The sequence below is a fragment of the Triturus cristatus genome, chromosome 7, assembly GCF_964204655.1.
Source record: "Triturus cristatus chromosome 7, aTriCri1.1, whole genome shotgun sequence".
Lineage (NCBI taxonomy): Eukaryota > Metazoa > Chordata > Amphibia > Caudata > Salamandridae > Triturus > Triturus cristatus.
The window spans coordinates 641,363,675-641,388,429 of NC_140590.1; the positions used below are offsets into that span (position 1 = coordinate 641,363,675).

Here is a 24,755-nt window from a genome sequence, read left to right on the forward strand (position 1 = left end):
TGTGAACAATGCATTGATAATATTGGCAATTTCCTAGACATGGCAGAAGAAATTCCTAGTAATATTCTCACACAGCACGAGTCATTGGGAAAGCCAGGTTTCAACATGGACATAAGAATGCCTACCTCCTCTTTAGAGTCTGTGGAAAAGCAAGAGAGGGAGATCTCAGTGCAGAAGTAAAAGCCGGGTGCAGGAAAACTGAAACAAGGAAGCAGGGGACTGATAAATGGGTAGGTTTTAGGTGTACTCTGCAAGTCATTGAACATGGAAGTGGCAGGGATACATGTCCTCGAATGCACACCTCTTTAGAACAGAGGCAGAGACCAAAAGGCAAACAATAAGGATGGACAGAATGGAGTTTATGGGTTTGGTGAGATGGAGTTCTGAGAGACTTGGGAGTTACATTCAGCTAGGAGTAGGGGGGCAAGAAAATGGAGGACGAGCTTGATGCTGTATTTTAAATTAATCAAGGGCATTGCCCATTCTATGGAAGAAACCGTGTTTTGAGGTCACTTAATAAAAAGGTGATGTAGTGAGAGTAAAAAAGTACTGTAGATGGAGCAGGGGGTTATGAGGTAGCCCCAGCTCTTTCTGGTGTTGCTAAAGATAGGACACAGATGCCCAGGGCTAACAAATACATTTAGGAGAAAAGAAATCTGCCGAGTCAGGGCTGGAAGCAATAAATCATATCAAGTAAGACTTGCTGGGGATTGATGAGGGATGACCAAAAGGTGGAGATGGACAAATACAGTTGCTCCTAGTTTTAACAAAAAGGGAGTTTGGTAGCCAGTCAAGTGAACATTCTGTCTCTTAATTTGTCTAGAGGGTCCAGGTCAGACATAATATAACCTGGAATCACTGAGATATGGCAGTGCTGGCCTGATACCGGTAAGTTTGAGAAAGGACTAAAATATCAGTGTCAATAAGGTGTCTGGTAGGCCTAAGAGGAGACCAATATGCCATGCAAAGTGGACAGGGCCTAGAACCCAAAGAACTAGGCCAAGTAAAGGCAAATTATGCAGCATAATCCGGCACATTTTGAAATAGTATTACTTCATTTTTATGCCATTTTTAAACTTGGTAACACTGTTTGGACACTGGTTGCTCCCCATTAGTACCAATTTAACACCCAAATTTAGCAGTGGGAAACATAAAGGTGACTATTCCAGATTTTCAAAGGGTCCTCCCACATGCAGCAAGACGTGTCGCTGCATTTCTTTGTAACTTTTGAACCATTTGAGATAGCAATTTTGTTGTTAAAATCTGTAGATTATGCAGCAGATGATGTATTATGTGGGCAAATGCGTCAAATGCATAATTCTGCAGAAGTCGCCGGTGCCGCACAATCGCATAATTCCAGTTGTCCTGCCAAACATGCAGCATCAGACTGGGAAAGAAAATAGGCCCAGTACCATAATAAAAGGGGCCCCCATTAGAGAGTTAGTTAACTAGAAAAGTGTCCCATGTTTGCAAACTGGGGCAGGTTTGAATTTGTAAAGATATGCTGTGTAAGGTGTTTGTAAGGTATGGAAGACTGCACTGATTTGAGTTTGCTGCAGACAATGTTTGCATTAATATCATAAAAATCAACAGTAAAAACCGGCTTACCTGACCATAAAGTAGGTCAACAACTAGCCAAAAACAGGGCCTATATACTAACCTGACAGCAGGGCTTTAAGTGGGATGAAAAAACTGGGGGATCTTTCAAATGGGCATGGCTGATGTAATCAAGGGTGTGGCTTAAAAACATGTAAGCTATATAAATCTGTACATAGCATAGTGCGCCGCCCGACAGGTATTTTGCTGCTTTATTCATTACCTCCAGATAAATATTGCAACAAGTAAAATTACACCTACAACAAGCCTGGACTATTGGCTTTGTCAGTGGTTATTAGTTGCATAAGATGAATAAGCAACGTCTATGGCTTCATTGTATATAATATTGAAAATGCCGCAGTTCTGACATGATGAGACTGTGAAAGAACTATAACAAGTCTCCTTGAGGTTTCATTGAAGGTAGCGGAGGGTGGCACTGCTACAGAGTTAAGATTTGTTTTTCACTCTGAGGGTGAGGGCAAAACTGGAGAGCGGGCCCGTCTCATTACTTGCTTTTCAGAACTTTCATTCATTGTGCAGACACTGGATCAATGTTTTTGCAGGCGAACTTAAGGACATGAATATAGGGCCCCTTTTGAATGTCCATTTTAATTCACTGCTGGGTCTGAGACTTGAGTGACCCAGCAGACTTTACATGCTGATTCTGCACCTCTTGTCTCACTGCAGTACGCACACCTATCTGCCCCCCTCCCTGCACTCTATTCAGTGTGCCTTAACCCTTTAATCCCCCTCTCTGCTCTCTTTCCACTTGTCCTAGGTGAGCAGTTTCCATTGTGATGCCCCGTTCTAGCTTTTGCTCTGCGCCCAGAAGCATATTCTGCTTTTCATTGATACAGGGGCAGGGAAACCTTCATAGGCAAGGGCACTTCAATAAATGGTCTAATTGATGTCATCAACATGTAGATGCAGCCATTAGGCCCACAGACACAGGCCTGCAGGGGAGATTGTTCAAAGAAAAAATATAAACTCTTAGGAGGCCCCCTGGGCCTCAATAGTCTGGAGTCTGTAAAGGTGCGAGGCCCCACGGCTGCGAGCAGGCGCGGGGCCCTGGGCAGCTGCCCACGCTGCCCATGCCTAGCGCTGGCTCTGGCTGAGACAAAACACAGATATGCGTGACGGTGAGAATGCATTTCAGTGCGATGCTGGCACTGGACAGTATTGGATCCAGGAGGGGGGCATGCGCCCCTCCTTGCCCCCCCTCCCCCCGCGTATGCCCATGAGTAGAGTTCCTATCAATCTGACATTGTTCAGGCCGCATTGTATACTACAAGGAGCGGCAATTAACATGGTTGTGGAGAAAGTTGATATTGAGAGATTTATAAAATCCTTACCCTACAAGAATAAATATGGAGTGCAGATGATGTCAATAAATGGGCTCGGCTACCGTCGGCTTTGTGCCTGAAAGACACAGCAGCCCCACAGTTTGCAATTCAGCATGTTAACAGCCATATCTCCTAGTTTGGTAAAAAGAGGAACCTCTTCTTCTCCTTTCGTGGAACATTGCAGGCTTAAAATCCAGGCTACATGATATGGAGTGGTGGAAGTTTCTAATCATGCTACACATTGTATCCAAGAGACATGGCTGATTGAGAAACACAATCTAGATGGCTCCAGTATATTAATTATAGCAACGACAAGTATAAAATCAGGGAGACCCAGTGGAGAGTTATTGATTTAGATTCACAATTTACATCAAATGCATCAACTATATGTGATAGCAGCTCCTGGTAGTATGCAGAATGCAAGATTAACCTCTTATAATAAGGCAGAAGGAAAATGAGAGGCATCAGACATTTTAAATGGTTATGTCCCCCCCCCCTAATAATGATACAAAAAGAATCACTGTAATTAGGGCATTGGATGAGCTCATAGAACCGGCTGGAGATTCTGTCAATTCTGTCAATGAAACAAAGAACTCTTTAAGTGGTGATTTGAATGCCATCCTGTCACGAGGACTAATAGAGAATGTGGTTAGAGATTTAAAGGTGGTTTGTTCTCTCCCTGTCTTGAAATGGAGAAAAACATCTGGTTGAGGAAGAAGTTGTGCAGAGGCTATGTTGAACAGTGATGTGTGGTTCTTGGTTAAACAATTGGTGCTAGCCGTGCATCAATGACATTTAGGTGTGGTAAAAGGGTGAGCATAATCATTTTTATAATGATCAGTATGGACAGTTGGCATCTTGTTAGGAATATGGGGATATATAAACAAATTGAGTATGATCATGAGCCAGTGACTGTCACCTTCGAGGGAACTCTTTCACCCTTACCTAGTATAAATGCTTCTGTGCTGCACAAATACTTGACATGCTGCCTCTAAGTTAAGCCTGACTGATTTTGTGCCTAGCTCCCAGAGGGTTCAGCACAGGTTAATTTAGTGTTTTTTATGGTTCACCATGATGAGGATTGTGGTTGTTGCCCGAGTGAGTCTTCCACCCACCTCAACCAATAACCTATTATCTTACAATTAAAATTTGAGTTAATCAATGTCAATTCAAAACAGTTTTATATAACTTCTGAAAGGTTTGACTGTGCAGTCTTTAAGAATTCAAACACTGTGCGAGCTCCCCTCTGTTCTAAGAAATAACAAACACTGTTGTTATATATTGCCTACATGCCATTCATGGACGTCAATTCACCAAAATGCCAGGAGAGGCGGAAGTGAATTCACATGCCCTTTGACCCCCAGTAACATTGCAGGAAGTTACATCATTTGACTTTGATGATTTCACAAACGGTGATGTCACACAATCAGTTACCCTGGTGTCATCAAAAGTGGCATCAGTGAAATAAAACTTACAATATATGATATTGAAAAACAACAGAAGAATATTAAAGTAGATACAAGGGTGCTTGCGTTATTAGCCACATATTCACTAGGCTGTTGTGATGAAGTTCCAGCGCCTCAACTACCCAGTAATAGGTGGGTACAAAGCCTCCGCTAACCTGCGCCCTGATCGCTTTATCACTTAGAGGTGTCCACACTCTCACCTGTTTAGATCTAGACTCCTCTCAACTTTGGGCTCTCTGCTCCCCCTCACGTTACTCCTATTCTGTTCAGACATTGGCAGATATGAGTTCAGAGCATTGTCACAGTCATATTCTTAACACACACAACCTGGCATACATAACTAAAACACATACGCACATAAATACCTTCTAACATAGGTACAACAAACACACATTCCTCAAACACGCAATAAAGCACACTTTTGAAAAGATCGACAGATATGCCACCATACAGAATAAGACCCACAAACAAGGTCACTCTTGTCACAGGGGTTACAAGCGGCAGTCTGCCAGGGGTCACAAGCTGCAGTCTATGCGTTGCAGCTGCGACCCCTAGATGATGTCCATGAGGCTACTGGGTGTAATACTGGACTGTCATAATATCACACAACTCAATAGTTCTCACATTTATCAAATTCTGAATGGTGAATAGCTCTGTCGGTCCTATCAGGATCTGGAGGAAGCTGTAGTGAGGTTTCAGTAGGCTGTGGCACCATGCGGCACAGTGAAATCCTGTGAAGGGCCCTATCCGAGCCGCTCTAGGAAGAGAAGGCTGGGAAGTTAGGATCAGCAGCTGCAAGATGAGAGCCGACTGCATGGGCGCAAGAATGGCTCGCGTGTCCAGAGCACTGCTGAGAATTTTCATCATGCTGTTTTGGTTTCCCCTCCTACGGTGTCTTGGACGCCAGGTGGCTGTCATTAATCCTGCTGTGTAATGGTGAGACATGGACAGTCTTTACGGGCATCAATGCACGGTATACTGGTGAGACAGCCAGCCTAGTGTGGCTAATGCAGACATCTGCGGGTAGCCTGCAGTTCGGGGGGCTGCAGCACCATCGGGTTGACTGAGAATCCCTCCTTGTTTAAGAGTAAAATGAATTGTGATGTTCTATGAATGTTAAGGAATCTTATCCAAGTTATAATTTGTGATCTATTCCAGTAGCTAGGCATGTACCTGAAAGACCTCCTCCTCTGACAGTAGCCAACCACTGGCACATTTACGATAAACAATTCCTTCTCACAAACAGCATGCATGCAGGGCCGATTCTGAGCATGCGCAGTTCAGACAAGATTGCACGCTATGACACTCCTCTTGACATCTCCCGTCCCGTGTGAGGCCTTTGCTGGTGGGGCCTGCCAACATTTCGGGAGCATCTTATAATGTCTTGGTCTGCTCAGTTTTTTTAAATAAACTGTTTTCTTGTCACGTTTCAAGTTTTGTTCTTTTTGCCATGTCCAGACTGGATTGGAGATTAGCTTGTCTTTTTGACTGAATTCATAGAGAGGGATATGTGAAGTTAAAAAGTAAGAAACAGTAGCTATGAGGTAATATAAATAGCAAAATGTGCTCCTTATATTCTGTATAATACTACAGAATACATCTAGAATACATGAGCATTCTGCAGCAACACTGGCTCATGCATATCAGTAAAGAGACAGCTCAGATGGACCTTCTAGAGAAGAGAGAATTAAAAAACTACACAATTTGCATTTTCACTTAGACTCAAAAAAGGATTTGAAACCTTCCCCAAGCAGAGTACAAGAACCATAAGAGTCAGAGTGCATTTCAATTCAACTCAGTAGCATGAAACAACACCATCTGAGACCGCAAATGCAAAGGTGAAGAAAATATCTCAGCTGCAAACTTAGTCCAGAAGAACATGACAAGGGGCCATGTTTACGCTTCTTGGTATACTACACAAGCATGGCTAACACGACAGATGCAAAATTGAAAAGTGACATCATCTATGATGGCATGAAACATAAAAGGTGTAGCTACTAAAATAGAGGAAAATGAGATGACACCTGTCCTTACCGCCTTCACTCTTCCAGCTCTTTAAATAAACTTGACCCTGCTTACCATGGAAGATCCATTGTTACCAAAAGAAAATCAATGTTTATACTAAAACCCATGAAAGGCATATATTCATAGAATCTCCAACTCATATGTCGAATTTTCTTTTTTTTTAAATTGAACAAAATGAATTACATTGAAATACCATACGGGCAGTGAACCTGTAGCGACAAATGGTTGAACATTATAAATGTCAACCTGTCACCCACACAACATGAATGAAACCGAAAGAGCAATGGAACTCCTGGAATGCCATTAGGTCCCCACAAAAATGAAGGTGGGAAGTCTCCTCTCTGCTGATATTAATGTATTGTTAGGGAAATGGAGATGGGACAATGGTGATATCCCAGCCTGAAGGCCATCTTTAGACCCTCTGTCCTACAAAGGAGCATTGCTTTCAATCCCTTCCTAACTTTCAGGAATAATCACTACCAGTGATGAGAAATATGAAACAAAGGGGCGCTCTCTGACCGGATAAGGACAACATTGTTTCTTGTCTTAGCGAGTTCTGAAATTGTCTTCACCTTATCCTTCAAAAATGATTGTGCTACTTTTAGTAAGATTATCTTTCACTTCTTTACCATTATAAAATATGCATGCATTTTTCTCGTGTAAAAGTTTGGTTGAAAGCATTTTGATAAAATTGAAAATGGTATAGCCCGATGAGTGTTTAGTACTTGCCTGGTTGTATCTAGTCAGGGCAAAACAAGTATTTTAATCAACCAGGTGTTAAAGGGTTTCACCCAGAATGTGAGGTTAAAACACAAACACCTAAAATTGTTGATAAACAAGAAAGTTTACCAACCCACAAGATCATTTATGTTTAGGAATGCAACAGAAATGCTTGTAATGTTTCCCTACTGGTAATAAATTGACTTCAGGTTTGTCAGGGGCGGGATCTAGTGCTTAAGAGGAAGGACGGGTCCTCAGCGAGCACATCTCCTGGCCTTTCCCTACTTTGGCCATGTGTGCGTTATTATTCTGATTTTGCATTTACTGTGCCTATTTTAGAGGTAACCTGGTCATAACGTTACCTAATCCAAGTTTTAAAAGTGAAAGTCAGGAGTTTTGTTCTGATATACTTATGCAGCTTGCAACTATTGTGTCTTGTTCTTATCACCCTTCCTCGTGTTTTCTTTAATGAGGAACTGTGGTCAAGAATTGAACATCATTTATCCAATTGCTCATGACAAAACCAAACACACAAGTTTGCTGTATTTTTAAAATATTTGGCACCTTCTACTTCCCTGGAGTGTGTCCTTATTTCCCCTTGGTCTCGATGAGCTCACCTGTGGCTTGCACCTACATGACTCCCAGAGGTTTTTTTAAATGTTGGTTGAATGCTAACAGATGACATCTGGAATTTGATCACATCTGGAACTTGATCTCTTTTGACAGACAGCCGATGACATTTGAGAAGTTGTCTATACATACACAAATTTGGACGATCTACCTAGACAGAGATACACTTTTAAATGCATATGTTTGAAAACGTTTAGCGCAGCTTTACAAGAAACCACAACAAACACTGGCAAAGCCAATAGGTCTGCGGCTTTGTCATTGTTTATTTTATTTTTTTCATGGATTTTGCAAACTTTTATAGTTGAGGTAATTAGCAGGCTCTTGTCAATGGAAAAAAAATCAACTGGCTAAAAGTAATAATAGTTTTGGTCTCAAAAAGCAGACGCTCCTTACTAGGCCCTAATACTGAAGCGAACTCTGCCTTGTGGGCGGTTGGGCTCCTTTGAATACCTTCAAAGGCCTATTCTGGTGCAAATTCACTTCTTGTTACCAAATTCGGTGTACTTCTGTGTAGTATTTTTTATAGGTCTCACCTACCAGACAGCTCATGGGCTGTGAGGTTTACCAAGAATATAGAGGGGTTTGTAGCCCGCCCATTGCTAACCTTTGGTTGGCTTTCTTGTCACTCTCATATTCCTGCTTCTTATTTGTGTCCCAGAATGTCAATCTTGTGTTTGTTCCTCCCATTAAAGCTAGTCTAATTACCATCTATTTTGATTGGCTGACTTCAGTGGCTCCACTGCTTGATTTTCAAGCACTACTTTATTCTTTGGGACTAAGCACTCCATGAGAGTGCATGCATTTTCCAGTATCTTCCTTATGTTCTTCTCTCCTCCCTGCACTTTGTGTTGCTCTGTCACCTGAGTGCTCTCCCTGCCACCCTCCATGTTCCACTCCGCCTTGTGGAATACACCCCAGTGTTGCTTTCTGGTCCATGTGCTTCTCCCCCTCCGCTCCACATTGCTCTCTTTTGCCCGGCCCTTTTGCTCTCCCATTGCTCCACTATGGCCTCTCTGTGGGTCACCTGCTTTTCCCCTAGTTGCGTCTTCTGTGTTGCCTCCCTCCACCTGTGTACCTATGTTGCTTCTGCTCCACCCCACCGTTGTTTACCCTGCTTTAAAAAAACACTTTCTTGCAATTTTTCTTTTTTTTTTGTTATTGATCCAACTTGAATTGGTGACTACAAAGAAAACAAATCGGGCGCATCATGTTGTAGGCGCATGCCTACTATCTATAAATCTATAAAATGAAGCAGATGGCTGTGTCAATGTTTTTTTTTAATTTTATTCTTTAGCCATGCTGCACAGCATCGGATATGATGTGCAGCATGTGTAAAAACCACAGCTGAAATCTATTGCCTTTTCCAGTGCTTGTTTGCTGTAGTGGTGAGGAAAAATTAACAATCAAATATCTGTTGGCAGTACAAAACAACACGTAGTTTGGGAGTCCTATAACATTAGCATTATTTTGACAAAATAAAATACATGCACAAGTTCACACTTTCTAATACAGTGGGCGGGCCTTCCTAATGGGAGTGCATGAGGCAGGCCAGGATTGAGTTATACATTGCAACAGTGGTACTGAAGGGCCTCTATCGTTGCCTCAGCACTGACATACGAGTTCATAATGCAAGTGAGGATAAAGGTGCTTTGTAGAAGCTTTAGAGCACTGCAGATGTCTCAGTACACTAGTGCAAGATGCAAATTAGGAACGAGGTGTCTTACGTCAGATATTGGTGCATGGTTCAGTTCACTATAGATTACATTATGAGAAACCTGTTATTGCCTCAGAATTGGGAAACACTGCAAAATGCAGGTTAGACTGGAGAAGCGCTGGGGCAGACCTTTTCATATTTCACTACTAAGCTAAAAGTGCATTGTGCAAAACAAAAAAGGACAATGTGAAACAATTAAGTGGACATTACTTGATAGTCGAGAGATGTATTTCAAAAAAGTACACGATAAAAAAAAATCAAAGTCAGACTTTCAACACGCATTAGATTGAACTTTGCAAATGCGAAATAGACAACTTCCCCAGCCCACCAGCAACGACACAACAGCAACAACTCACCGTAAAAGTATTAAAAAACATAAATTGAATACACACACTGAACTGGGCCAGAGTGCTATATCGGGGCTACTTATGTGTGTTGAGTTTTTAAGTTAAATGAACAGCCGGCCTTTACATTTGAAGTGTAGGCAGTGGCCCGGGGATAGAAAAGATGCGCAGGCCCCTAGGGTTGTTGTGAAAGTGTAAGATTTTCATGGAACAAGAGGTGGGAAGTGGTGTCTCAATGCCCGCCCTCGCAAGGCATCTGTGGACACACAACCACCATAGCTGCTCAGAGTGACACCTTCACAAACCTCGAGTTTTCAGCTAGGAGCACTCTGCTTATTGGGACCAGCAATTTCTCATTTCCTACTCCGAGTAAGGACGCAAAAGCCCCAACTTAAAAACTACTACAAGTTTAAAAGCTGCGTCTGCTGTACTGGTCCATGTCTACAGCATGGCAAGGACAGTAGGGTGACCAACTGGCATGGGTGCAAATTCAGGACGGTGAGTATAAAGATTCAGGACAAAGGGTCAAAATTCAGGACAAAAATGAAGGACAGGAGGTCAAAATTCAGGACAAAAGGTACGTTTTACAGACACATCAGAATAGGTGGCGCAATAGTGTATAAGTAAGTAAATAGACAACCACTTAAGTACAAGTGAAAAGAAGTTTATATTAGGTTGAGACAATTGTGCACTTCAGGGTTTTTCAGTATGCACGCAGCTTTGAGCAAATGTGCAGGTCTTTTTGTGGTAACATAACCGCCTCTCCCCCCACCTTTGCAGCCTCCCAGGGAAATGCCAGATGCCCGGTCCGGCCAGTCCAGCCTTGCTACCACCCTCTAATGGTGACCCTCCTCTTCACATAGACCCTTTCTCGTGTGTATTTTATTTATTTTATAGTGCTACTCAACCCAAGTAAGAAGGACAGGGTGTTGGAGTGGGTTACATCACACACATATTATATAGAGACAATGACTCATATAAATGTGAAAGTCAATCTATAGGAAATGTACTTAAGATAATGGGGGTAATAAGGTGTAATCATTCTTTCATCCATCATTCAGTCTTTCACCATTCATTCTGTCCTTCCATCTGTGTGCCCATCCATATATTCAACCATTTGCAAACCTGTCCATCATCTATTCTTCCATCCATCCATCATTCCACTCATTCATCCCTCCATCCACCCTTTCAATCATACATCCCTCCATCCATTTACTCATCCATCCAGCCGTCTACCCTTTCACCCATCCAGCCACCCTTTCACTTACTCATCCATCCAGTCACTCATCCTTCCACCCATTCACCCTTTCAGTCATCCATCCATCCTCCCTTTCTCTCTCCATCCACCTTTCATTTAGCCATCCATCCTTCCATCGAACCATCCATCTACTCATCCATTCATTAATTCATCCATTGACCCTATCACTCATCCATCCTTTCACTCATCCATCCATCCTTTCTCTCATCCATCTACCCTTCCACTCCTTCACTCATCCATCCATCCTTTCTCTAATCCATCCACCCTTTCACTTCTTCACTCATCTATCCACCCTTCTGTCCATCCACCCTCCCTTTCACTGCCTCATCCAGCCTTACATCCACCCTTTCACTCATCCATCAATTCCCCCTTTCACTTACCAATTCATCAATCCATCCATCAGTTCACTTCTCCATCCACCCATTAACTCACCTGTCATCCACCCTTTCACTCATCATCCATCCTTTCACTCATCCATCCATCCTTTAACCCATCCATCTACCCTTCCACCCGTACATCTGTGTATTTACCTTTTCTCTCACCCATCCTTCCACTCACTCATCCATCCTTTCTCTCATTATCCATCCATTCACCCTTTCATTCATCCATTCACCCTTTCACTAATCCATCCAGCCATCCACCCATCCCTTCACTTACACACATTTTCACATTAATTATGAGCTGAGCCTTTGTCTGCTGAGTTGCAGACAGAAGAGGCCCATCAATGACATCACCCCTGCTGTAGGTCCTAAAGCAAGGGGTGGGGCGGGGTAAGACTCACTATGCGCCTGTACATAGGCAATCCGAAAAAGTGGAAGTCAGGAGTCATGCATGATGCCCAGTGCCACTGTGACATGGTGTTGTTTCCAGGGCTTTAAGTGGGATGAAAAAACTGGGGGGACTCTCCAAAGGGGGTGTTCGATGTAATTAAGGGTTTGGCTTAAAACACCTAAGCGAAAAATCTGTGCTTAGCATAGTGTGACGCCCGACTGGTAATTTGCTGCTTCTGTCATTGCAGCCAGATATATAACAAGACAAGTAGTGTTACACCTACAAGCCAGAACTATTTGCTTTGTCAATGGTTGCTAGCTGCATAAAATAAAAAAGCAGCAACCATGGCTTTGTTGTATATAATATTGAAAATGCATCAGTTTTAAAATGATGAGACAGTGAAAGACCCACAACCCTTTTTTAAAAACTTGTTTCATCACCTTTTCATGAACTGGATTCTCACCTAGCAGCATGGGTGTTTTTGTTAATTTCTTCCTCCTGACTGAATGCCCTGCCCTAGACCGAGGCAGGAGGAGGCCCAACACATGCAGTAAGAGCCCAGACTGGCCCATTGTCATTCTGTATGTGGCAATCCGCCACAGACAGAATGACAATGGGAGGGATGGGGCTGCTCTTGTGCTCAGAGGAGTGCGAGGTGGCCCCATCAGGGAGCTGAGGCTTCTGGCAGGGGAACAGTGATGTTCCCCAATGCCCAAAATTACAGACAAAAGGTGTCCGTAAAAGGGATCGCCACAAACAATGGACGTGAGATCCAAATTACGGACGGTCCGTGAAATTTACGGACGGTTGGTCACCCTAATGGACAGGCAGAAGTTAGATTGTCTTTCTCAGGATGGAAAAGTCAAGAAGACAAAATCTGCTAGAATCGTAGAAATATTCAGCTACTGCTCTTGAACTGTGCCGAGAACTGTCAGTGTCTCTCTCACTCATCTCAGGAGAAACGAAATGCCGCCTAAAGCAGGATAAGCTAACTCGTAAGTTGCACTTTACACACCTAAGATATCTGTAATAGATGTTGTTATGTTATAATGTTATAATAATTTATAGAGGGGGCATACACCAGACGGTCTCTTGGTGCTGGAATAACGGAACCACCATACACTGCCCGCAATTTCAGTTGTATGCCTGTTTAAAGAGCCATGTTTTTAAGAGCTGTATAAATCTGATATAGCAAGGGGTCATCCTAATTTCTAACGGCAAAGAGTTTCATATTCGGGGGGCGAGTACGGAAAATCTAGAGCCAATGACTTTTGAAGTAGGGAATGGTAAGAAGATTCAAATGAGAGGATCTTAGGTTGCAGGTGCAGAGATGAATGGTGGGCTGTTGCCATAACAGGATTTAGAAAATATGTATACGGTCTTGAAAACTGTTTTCTGTTTCACCGGCAGCCAGTGGAGTTCCCTCATCGGGGGGGGGGGAGTAATATGACATTTTCTAGGTTTATGATAGATCAGCCTGGCTGCCTGGTTTTGTTCCAGTTGTAGCCTGCAATTGAAACCCCCAGGGAGGCCCAGGTAAAGAGAATTTGCGTAATGTATCCTAGAGATAACTAATGATTATCTGGATGAGGGCTATGAAGGTAAGAAATGTACATATTTTCCAGTTTTTTCGCAATTGCAGGAAGCAGGGTGATATAACAGTCCCTACTTGGGGTATTGTGGAGAAGTTATTGTCAATGAAACCCCGAGGTAATTCACTGGGCTCTTGAGCTGGGGAGAAGTTCCCATTGCTGCTGGCCAGAAACTAGGGCTCCACAAGTCGAGCTTGGTGTTGGTAATGTCCTGGATGAATGGCAGTGTATTTGGAAAAGTAGCTTTAGATTACGGTTAGTTATCGATAGCAAAGAGCATTTGCATTTCATCTGTATAGTTGTAGATCTTAACCTTCATCTTTACCAGAAAGTGTACAAGAGAGCGCATGTATAGATTGAAAAGGTGAGGAGGCAGAGAATATCCTTGGGGCACTCCACAGGAAAGTTGGACCTTGGGGGAACTAAATGGGGACAGACGGACCACCTGATGGGCACTTTTCTTCACAGACAAGAATGTCTATGAGGGACTTGCAGGGCTGGAAAAGAGTTACTCACATATATCTCGAACATACGCCTCAATGTCAGAAGCATGCCACATTTCTTGTCTAGCTGGCCTTAGGCCTGTTGGACTTGGTGGGGTCAAAATCCAATAACGTTGTCAACTTCTAAAGCCAAACAACTTAAAATATGCTTAATTTAACTTCCATCATTAAAGCAGTGTATCTAAGTGTGTCATGGCTGTCTAAAGGATATGGTGTGGGCCATGTGTGTCCTCAAATTGGAAATAAATCTTGAACTAAGGGGTATATAATGTACCCGGATCCAGTCCATGGGCTATCTAAGCTATTAATTTCACCATCCTAGCCATAAAGTCGTTTTACAAAATAAAGCCACTGGAAAACTAAACTTGGAAAGATTCTGAATCTTGCTGAGAAATTTGCATTAAAAATAATACCTATTTAAAGTAGTACTTTCTACCGAGAAGCTTTTGGGGAGAAGCAATTTGATCTGAGGAGGAACTGGAGAACTCGAGGCGGTTTTGTGCCTCTGAAAAGTTGCTAGGCAGGGGCCTAGCTTAGACAGTGGGATTTGGGGGGTGTGAATCTCAAATGTCCGAACAAAAAAACAGTGTGCCGTAGGGTGGAGGGATGAGATGACCAAGGTATGTATGGGTAGGTCCCATGAGGAACATGGTCAGTTCAGATTTGCATTAGGTGGACTCTGTCTAGAGTGGCACAGTGGGCAAAAAACGATAAGTTGGAAGAAAATCCTGAGCGATTGTCACTGGTTAGAGTATCTGCAGGCATTCATCCCATCACTTTTGGGTGTTTGATTGCCATTAGTATGTCTGGAAAGTTGAGACTGGCTCAGCTTTCCAAGTATTCTATTATCAATTTTTGTGAATTCAAAAAAGAAGTACATTTGCACCTAATCCAAGAGTACTTTTATGTGCAGATTTACTTCTTTTTTGGTAAACAGGTCACTATATACATTTAAGATACTGATCCCGAAAAAAGAACAAGTTAAACCCTCTTAGCGAAATAAGAATGACGAGTAAACAGACACAGGCATTGCAGACCTGACCTAGGACCCCTAGACTCAACTGCTAAACAAAGAATGCATTTGAGAGCTGTGTCACACCAATCATCCCAGCTGAAGCTATACCTCTACCTTTCCCACCTATGCTGGGTAGTTCTTTCTGGGAACTTATGACTATAGTCACGTACAACACAAAGGCCTGGAGTACTTGTACTGGGATCACTGAATTTGAATGTATTCTCACTGCACACACTGTTCCCGGTGGCTGCTACAAGAAGCCTTGATGGTAGAGTTGCCAAACCAATGCATGTGGGCAGGGCTCAATATTTCTTGCCCTTGCCTTTTGCAAATCATTTTATCAAGTGGCTGATGGCCCAATGTACTAAGTCCAAGTTGCAAATAGAGGAGGTTGCATGAGCAAATTAATAACTAGGGTGGGCTAAGGCATGAGTCTGGCATTGCTCCAAGAGTCCGTGCACGAACTGCATCATAAAAACTTTTAGCATGTATGTAGCGCAACAAACGTCATGTAAAATACGATACAATATCTTCAAAAAAAATGTACATTAATTTTTTTAACATGCAGAAGTGTTTCAACTTAGTACATCAGATTATATCACTGTATTGACAAACATTTTTTTAAATAGATCGTTTTTATTAACATTCATGGCTCACCCACCGAATTCCAATGCCATTAGTGAACTAAGCTGCAAGTCAGTAGTCAAACTGTGAGCCTGGCCTAGATTTTTACACCGGATGGAGCAGCATCACACTGCAGTCTAGTAAATCAATTATAAGTGGATCACGAACTCAAGATTTAGCAGTGCGCTCATATGTGACAATAAAGAACAAGCATTTACAATGCAATGGTCTCGGCATTGGTAAAGTTAGAGCTATTGGCATTGCTCATGACATTATTTTTGTTTATGTTTTTGTTTTTAAAACATTTAAAGAAATGGCATTGTCATGAGCAATGCCAATAGCTCTAACTTTAACAATGCCGAGACCGTTGCATTGTAAATGCTTGTTTTTTAATCAGAGGACTCTGCAAAGAATGGGTCTTTCTGGTGGTCCGACTCTAAAAAAAAATGTCTACTTTTCAGAGAGCAGATCACTTGGAAGAGACTCACCCCTGAGTGCGCTCTTGCATACGCACATCCTGCAGAAACTCTTCGACATCTCGTGCATCAATGTGCCGCTTCCAGGTCTTCTTCTTGTTTCGATTTAACCGCTTTCTTTTCGCCCCGGGCACTCGGTGCTCAGCGCCGATTTTCAGCCCCAGAAATCCAGTCGGAGCCGTGGCCGCAGCCACGCTCCCTTTAGCCATCCCCAAAGAGTAAAGAGCGAGTAACTAGTCGGAAGTGAGTATTTTACTTCCGGTCATAGAGCCGCCTTGCTGGGATAGTAAAGGCTCATGACGAAAATACTCATTTAACCGTCGCCGTCGTTTGGTGGGTGCCTTGCAGAAACTGGATAAAGTGATGGCGATGTCTGCTTTTGTGCTGAATTTCTAGAAAGCAAACAAAATAAGACAAATAGAGGCTATAATGACAGAGTGTATGCGGAAACGCAATGTCGTGTCTTCTGGCCCTCAGCAAAAGTCCGTCTTTAGAAACACTCTAAACTTATTTTTTGTTGGATGTGTGAAGCACGCTTCGAATACTAGAATGTTCGTTTACAGTAGTATGCTGGACGTAGCCAATAAAGTATTTCAGCTGGCATGCACCAGACTATCACGTTGATTACACTGTCGATCTCCTTAATAAACAACTATATTTCAAGATGGCCGCCAGAATCACTTGTGGGTGTGTTACCTGCCTCGGGGAGACCCAACTAAAGTGTTTCTTCTGCACGTTTGTTCTTCCATTTCTATCGCAAAGGAGGTTGGCCAAGTTGGCTTGGAAGAAGCGCGCAATTTACCTCCCGGGAACGAAAAGTTGAGAAGATTCTGCTGCGGACAGCCGGTGAAGCTCTTGCCACATATATAGAACTCTCCCTTGACGTCGTGCTGTAAACAGTAGCAAACCTGGAGACGCTGCAAAACGTGCGTGCTGGTGCTGAATGTCTAGCAGGGTGAAGAAAACAAGCGGCAGAAGATACTGTTTACCACAGAATAATGGCACACAACCGAGGCGGCACCATACAAGACAGAAACTGTCCGATGTCCCTGGACATTACGGATTATGGGCACCGGAAGACACCACCGCCTTTCTCTGAGGCAGAGCAGAAATGCCTCGGAGAAAGGCAGCGGCATTTTCGGATTCGGGGGCGTGTTTGTCTTTTCTCTCCTCCAGCCATTGGCTGGAGGAGAGAATGAGACTTCTTGCAAAAAACACGCCCCCGATCCGAAAAGGACGGGGCCTAATCAGAATGACTGACCTCTTCTCCAATGGCTGGCCAGCATTCAAGAGGCCAGCCAATGGAGAACAGGGGAGAAGAGGGGCGGGTTCAAGCCCCTCTTCTCCAAGTCATTAAATCTCGGAGCTAGACTGCGCAAGCGCAGCCTTCGCAGCCGAGACCTAAAAAGGAAGCTCTGAAATAAAATATTTGACTAGTGTCACACTATTTTGACAGGCAGGGATGCTGATATTGATTCCAGCTTATCTAGGTTCACATTTTAAAACACAGCCACCAGATAGGTACCTCTGTCTCTCTCTACTATTTTCATAAACGGTCACCGCGTTGTCTTTCATTCTTGGCTCAGGAAAACCAATGCAGAGATAGCAAACCTGACTCGGGACCCCCAGACCAAACTACGAAGAAGCAAATGCATTTATTTGGGGGGTGTCACATTCCAAACCCACCCTTCCTGAAGGTAAGCCACTTCAGCTAGGGACAGTGGGAAGCAGGCCTGTCAGGCATCTCCTCACTGGCCAGTTCGCCCACATTACAGGCGGCGTTGTGGAGTCTGAAGCAGATGCCAGACAACTCATGGCTGCTACCCCAGCTCTATTGAGCTTGTATCCCAGCGACAATTATTTAATGCAGAGCTCGGCGGTGGTGTTTAGTTTCTGTGACGATGTGTGGCACCCAGAGTACAGTATGTGCAAATCTTTCCCAGCTGCATGAGGGAGCAGTTGCTCGCTCAATTATCCCAAAAGAAAACCCCTTTTTATTATTCACTCCAATCAGCACAAAAACTACCTGTCTTACTTTAATAGTTATATTTGACATTGCTGTCTGTCCCTTCCCTGCCGCATAGTCTCTTCATCTTCTCTCTGATTAGCTGCCTTCTTTGCTTCCACTCTCGCTTCTGAGGCACTACTTTTTAGGTCTTGTATACACAGTGCATGCACTGTGCTGTGAGATGTAATGTTTTCGTTTCAATGGGCTTACAGCCCACCCACTGCATACCAACAGTTGTTTTAGGTCTCACTGTCTTTTGCACTCTTTTGATTGCTTAGCTTTCACACTTCAGAAATTACCTGAGCACTCTTGCATATTTGCACATTTCTATTCCGCACTCGCACCAGTTCATCTCAGCGTCTTACCCGGTCCACCACGGATTGTTCCGGTTGAGTGGAGGGAAGGGTTACGCAGACCGGAAGTGCTGTTAATTACACATACACACAGGGACGTTCAGCAGTCTAGCTGCTTAACCGGCGACGGCATAAAAACCAATGCCTGCCTCGACGCACAGCGGACGCGCTAGAAGATACCAGACTTTGTACTCAGACTAAGTGAATGGAGCGCCTGGTAAAGGACTCCCAACTTTTCTAGAGGCACTGTATTTTTTTCTGAACTGTATGTTTCTAAACACCTGTGACATTCTTTGTTCGAATTCATTTTCTTAAAACTTTTAAAATTTGATTTTAAAACTTGCTCCTTCTTATAATCGCCTCGTTTTATAACTGACCCGTTTTTATGTTGTAAATACTTCAGAAAATTACCTGAGCAGTCTTGCATATTTGCACATTTCTATTCCGCACTCGCACCAGGTCATCTCGGCGTCTTCCCCGGTCCACCACGGATTGTTTCGGTTGAGTGGAGGGAAGGGTTACGCAGACCGGAAGTGCTGGTAATTCCACATACACACAGGGACGGTCAGCAGTCTAGCTGCTTAACCGGCGACGGCATAAACACCAATGCCTGCCTCGACGCACAGCGGACGCGCGCAGTGGGCGCGCTGCTGGCATGCCAAAAGGCGCGCCTAAGGCAAGCCCGTCTGCACCTGTCCGCGCCAGACCAGGCCCAGGGCCCAGAACCCCTGCCTCAACCCCTTCAGCCCCCCTCCGATACTCTAGGGAAAAACTATTCCAAATTATGAAAGCCCCAAACCCATTTTGCACCCACTCTATCTCCATTGAAAAATTGCAAGACAAGTGTCTACACTGCCCATATGAACTGTCTTCAATGGCAAGTCACCACCCCTCGGCAGGGAATCAGTTCAACATGGCTCTGCTGAACTGCAGATCCATGCCAAAACACACTGCGGAAATTTCAATACTATTACAAGATACAGAACTAGATGTTCTGTTCCTCATGGAGACCTGGTTAACGCTAAGTTCAGACCCAGACGTTGTTCAAGCGCTCCCTCCTGGTTACCTGATTCAGCGCTTAGATAGAACAAGTAGTAAAGGCAGCGGGATCGCTATCGTCTACAAAGACCATTTAATCTGCCGCATCTTGGACAGCCCCCTCCTAGACTCCGAAAATGCCCAATTTTCTATTGATTTCACCCCCTCACCTACTTTTATTGGCATTCTCCTTTACCACCCCCCAGGAGCACAGGGACAATTCTGCAGCTCGCTACTTGAAACTGTCCTAAATCTTGCCAGTGCGTCGCCCAATTTTAACCTTCTTGGAGATTTTAATTTTCATTTTGATGACCCCTTAGACAAAGTGGCTGGCGACCTTGCCCACGATCTCGCAGCCTACCAGTTACACCTAAAGATTCAGCAAGCCACTCATATGAAAGGTCATCTCCTTGACCCTATTTTCTCAAGTATAACAGAATTAAAAGGGAAAGAGCCCATCCCCTTTCCTTGGTCAGACCACTTCCTAGTCCCTTTTTCATGGCACCCATTCACCCCACGTTCTCATTTGCTAGCGTCACGCATCCAAGCCCGCCGTTGGCCCAAATTGATCGTAGAGGACTGGACCCGTGAATTGGAATTAACCATACCCACAACCGACCCCGACCCCTCAGTAGCCAACAGAAAGTTCTCCTTGTGGATTGAGAATTCACTAAACAGAAAAACCGTACTAAAAAAAACAGACCAAATAAATCCCCCTGGTTCATCCCTGAACTTCGCAAACTGAAACAACAGTGTAAGATTAGAACGAGCATGGAGGAAAGACTTTGCAAGCGAGAAAAAATCAGACTACAAAGCATCCATTGCCTCCTACAAAGCAGCACTAAAAGCAGCCCAGGCTGCCTATTACGAGGAAAAAATCCTATCCTCCTCTGACTCCTCCAGAGAAAGATTTTGGATCGCAAAAAAACTCATGAAAGTTCCCGACCCCCCCACTTCCCGCAGCCCCTGACCCGTCTGGCCACCGATGCAAGGATTTAGCAGGTTTTTTCTCCACCAAAATCCAAAATATCCTTAATCTCCTCCCACTCGCTAACAATGAGCACTCACCCAAGCCCCACAAACTAGAACCTCAGAATAACACCTTTCACCTAGAATCATATGCTCCACTCACTGAGGAACTTCTCTCTCCTATCCCAGACTCGATCAAGAGCGGCTCTCCGCTTGACCCTGCCCCCCCCAACATCCTGAAGTTGGCAACACCCACCATCATCTCTCCCATCACTAACTTAATCAATGCCTCTCTAGCATCGGGTATAGTCCCCCAAGACTGGAAGAATGCCATGGTGAAGGCGCTACTAAAAAAACCTCACTTAGATCCCACGGAGATGGGCAATCACCACCCCATATCCTTACTCCCTGGAATTAGCAAGGTCGTAGAAAAATATGTCAATCGCCTACTTTCTGCGCACCTCGAAACTTTTAAACTGCTCCACTCCTCCCAGACTGGCTTCCGCCCTGGCCAGGGCACTGAGACTGCATTGATAGCGGTGGTGGTGGAGGATTCTAGAAAGATTCTTGACTCCGGAGGGTCCTCAGCCATCATCCTCCTGGACCTAAGTGCAGCCTTTGACACGGTGAACCACCGCACCTTGGTACAGCGTCTCAAAAAAGTGGGAGTGACAGGCATGGCCCTGTCCTGGTTGAAATCGTTCCTGGAAGAAAGATTCTTCCAGGTATTCGAAGGCAACACCCGGTCCCAACCAGTGCCGCTCCAATGTGGGGTTCCCCAGGGCTTGTCTCTGAGCCCCACACTTTGTAACGTGTACATGTCCCCACTAGCTGAGATAGTAGCCCTTTTCAGAATCCAACTAGCTACTTACGCGGATGACACCCAGCTTCTCGTGGCATTAAACCAGGTAGAGCAGTTCCCTACGAACCTGTGCTCCTGTCTCAAAGAAGTCGCTAGCTGGATGAGCTCATCCCACCTCAAACTCAACGGTGACAAAACTGAGCTCATGCTGTTGGGCAACCAAGCAATTTTTAATTGTAACACTCTGTGGCCGACTTGCATGGGGCCTGCTCCAACGCCAAAAAAGGAGACAAAGAGCCTGGGCATCTGGCTTGACCACGGTCTCACTTTTGGAACCCAAGCCAGGAAAACCGCCGCCACCTGCTATGGTCTGCTCCAAACCGCACAAAAAGTACTTCCTCTTCTACCTTGCCACTCTAGAAAGCTCCTGATTAAGGCGCTTATCCTCTCCAGGCTGGACTACGGTAATGCCCTTTATCTGGGTGCTCCCAAATCAGTCATTTCTAAACTACAGGTGGTCCAAAATTTGGCAGCAAGACTTCTCACGGGCACAAACAACCGCTGCTCAGCCAAGCCTGCCCTAAGAGAACTCCACTGGCTCCCGATACAGGAGAGAATACACTTCAAGGCCCTCTGCATCGTGCATAAAAACCTTCAGGGCAAGGGTCCGCCTATCATCAAAAACCTTATCAAACCATACAAAGCCACCAGAAGCCTCCGCTCAGATGAACTCCACCTGGTCGAGGTCCCCAGAATTAAGAAGGCTCGGACAGGGGGCCGCCTTCTTTCCTACAACGCCTCTAAGCTCTGGAACTCCCTTCCTCTCTTTATCTGCAAGGAAGTTAACCACTTAACATTCCGCAAACATCTGAAGACATGGCTATTCCCATAATCCCATCTGCTCCTCTATCCACCTCCGCAGCGCTGGGATGCCTCCGGGTAGCCATGCGCTATACAAAAACATTTTTCATTTCATTTTTCATTTCATTTCTATGCCACTCCACGCTACTCTATACCACTCCACTCTATTCCACTCCCCCTTTTGCCACTCTGCTCTATTCCACTCCTCTCTACGCCATGCCACTCTACTCTATGCCACTCCTCTCCATTCTACTCCACTCAACTCAACGTCATTCTACCACACTCTATACCACTCTACTCCATGCCACTCTACTCTACACTACTCTATGCCACTCTAGGCCACTCTACGCCACTCTACTCTATGCCACTCCACTTCACACAGTGCTACTATACACCACTCAACTCTCCACCACTGTATGTCACCTTACCTTAAGCCACTCTACTACACTCCTCTTCAGGCCACTCTACTCACTCTATACTACTCTGCTTCACTGTATAGTCTACTCCACACTATGCCACTCTACTTCTTTCTACTGTATGCCACCCTACTGTATGCCACTCTATTCTACACTACTCCACGCCACTCTATTCCACACAATACCACTCTACTTCACTCCACCCTGTGCCACTCCACTCCACTCTGCACCACTCTCGGCCAGTCCACTCCAAACAATGCCACTCGACGCCAATCAACTCTACTCTATGCCACTCGTCACCAGACCACTTCACTGTAAGACTCTCCACACCATGCCATTCCACTCTACTCTACACGTTTCTACTCTGCGCTACACCACACTACTCTATGCCATTCCATGCCACTCTACTCTAGGCCAGTACACCCCACTCCACACAAATCCACTCTATGTCACTCCACTGTACTCTATGCCACTCCATTTTACTCTGTGCCACTCCACTGTACCCTATGCCACTTCATTTTACTCTGTGCCACTCCACTGTACTCTATACCACTCCACGCCACTCCACTCTACGCCGCTCCACTCTGACATTTCACTCTATGAACTCCACTCTATGACCCTTCACTGTACAGCCCTCCACTCTACAGCACTCCACTCTGCGTTACTCTGTTCCACACCACTCTACTCTACGCCACTCCACACCACACCACTCCACTCTATGCCACTCCACTCCACTTTACTCTATGCCACTCTACTCAATGCCACTCTTCACCAGGCCACTTCACTCTATGCCATGCTACTCTGCTCAATGCTACACCACACTACGCCACCCCACTCTACTCTGCGCCACTCTACTCTACTCCACCCCACTGTATGCCACTCTACACCACTCCACTCCATTCACTGCCAATTCACATCACTCTATTCCACTCTGCTCCACTATACGCCACTCTACTCTACTCTACATCACTTCCATTCTACTTCAATCCACTCTATCCCACTCTATTCTACGCCACTCTATCTACGCCTCTCTGCTCTACCCCACTCTACTCCAATCCACCAGACTCTATGCCACGCTACTCTACCACACTCTACTCTACACTACTTTATGCCACTCCACTTTACTCCACTTCAGTCTATGCCACTCCACTCTACGGCACTCTATGCACTCCACTGAACGCCACTCTACTCTGTCATTCTACACCACACCGTACCACTCCACGCCACTCTACTCTATTCCACTCCACTGTATGTCACTCTACACCCCGCCATTCCACACTACAGCACTCTACCGGGCTCCGACCAATCACAACGCGACTCAGGGGAGCTTGGGTACTTCCTGGGTCCATTGAGAAACGCAACAAGGTGGACATGGCAACGCGGCAGGAGGTAAGTTTTATTTAATTTTTTATTTTTCCCCTTCCCTCTGCCACCCCGATCAGTGCCGGCCACCACTGTTCTGAAGCTCTTGAACAGGGGTCTCGAACCTTTTTTTCTAATGAGAGCTACTTATGTGCAATGAAAATCAGCTTGAGATACTAATATTAGTGTTGTAATAGTGACCACATTAGACAACATTGCATTAGCAGCCGCCATATTAGCAAGATTACTAGCAGTGATTACCTCAGGTCATCAGGCAGAGATGCCAAGCGGTAATGTAAAACAGGCATTATCATTCTGAAATGCCTGTTCCTAGGTAATACATAAAAGCCATAGCTACAATGCACCAAGTATCAGCTTTAAATATAACATGCATATGTATTTTACCTTTATTTTTAAACCCCTTCCAGGCGGCGAGTCTCCCGGCCCCGCTCCCCCTGCCCTTTGACGCCAACTGTGTGCTTCTACCTTAAATCACCATTGACAACATTCTTGGGTGCCTGAAAAGGTCGCAGTTTTTATTCGTCAAATATCAATATATACATTTCAAACGTTCATGATTTTATACACATTTCATTCTTTAGCATTTTATTGCATTATGGACCCAGCCTTCTCAATGACCTGGGAGGGGAGGGACCCCTTTTCGGCTTCTGATTCAGTCTAGGCTTCAACTTGCTACCAATGTGGAGGGTGTCCGTTTGGACCTGTCCGGGCCGCAAGTGCCGACCCGCTCGCCCTGAACCCTTTCGTGGGCCCTCCCTTCTCCCAGAGGTCCCTGCCGTGTGGCATCCCAAGGAACTTTCTTGAGCCTCTACACTACTTTCTTGCGGCTGGGTCCTTGCCCCCTCTGA

General features: G+C 44.7%; 1 protein-coding gene across 1 annotated transcript in view; it reads right to left on the reverse strand.

Annotated features, from left to right (window-relative positions):
- Window positions 1-24,755, reverse strand: part of CACNG1 (calcium voltage-gated channel auxiliary subunit gamma 1) — a 119,081-nt gene that overhangs the window by 91,002 nt on the left and 3,324 nt on the right. The window lies entirely within an intron of this gene.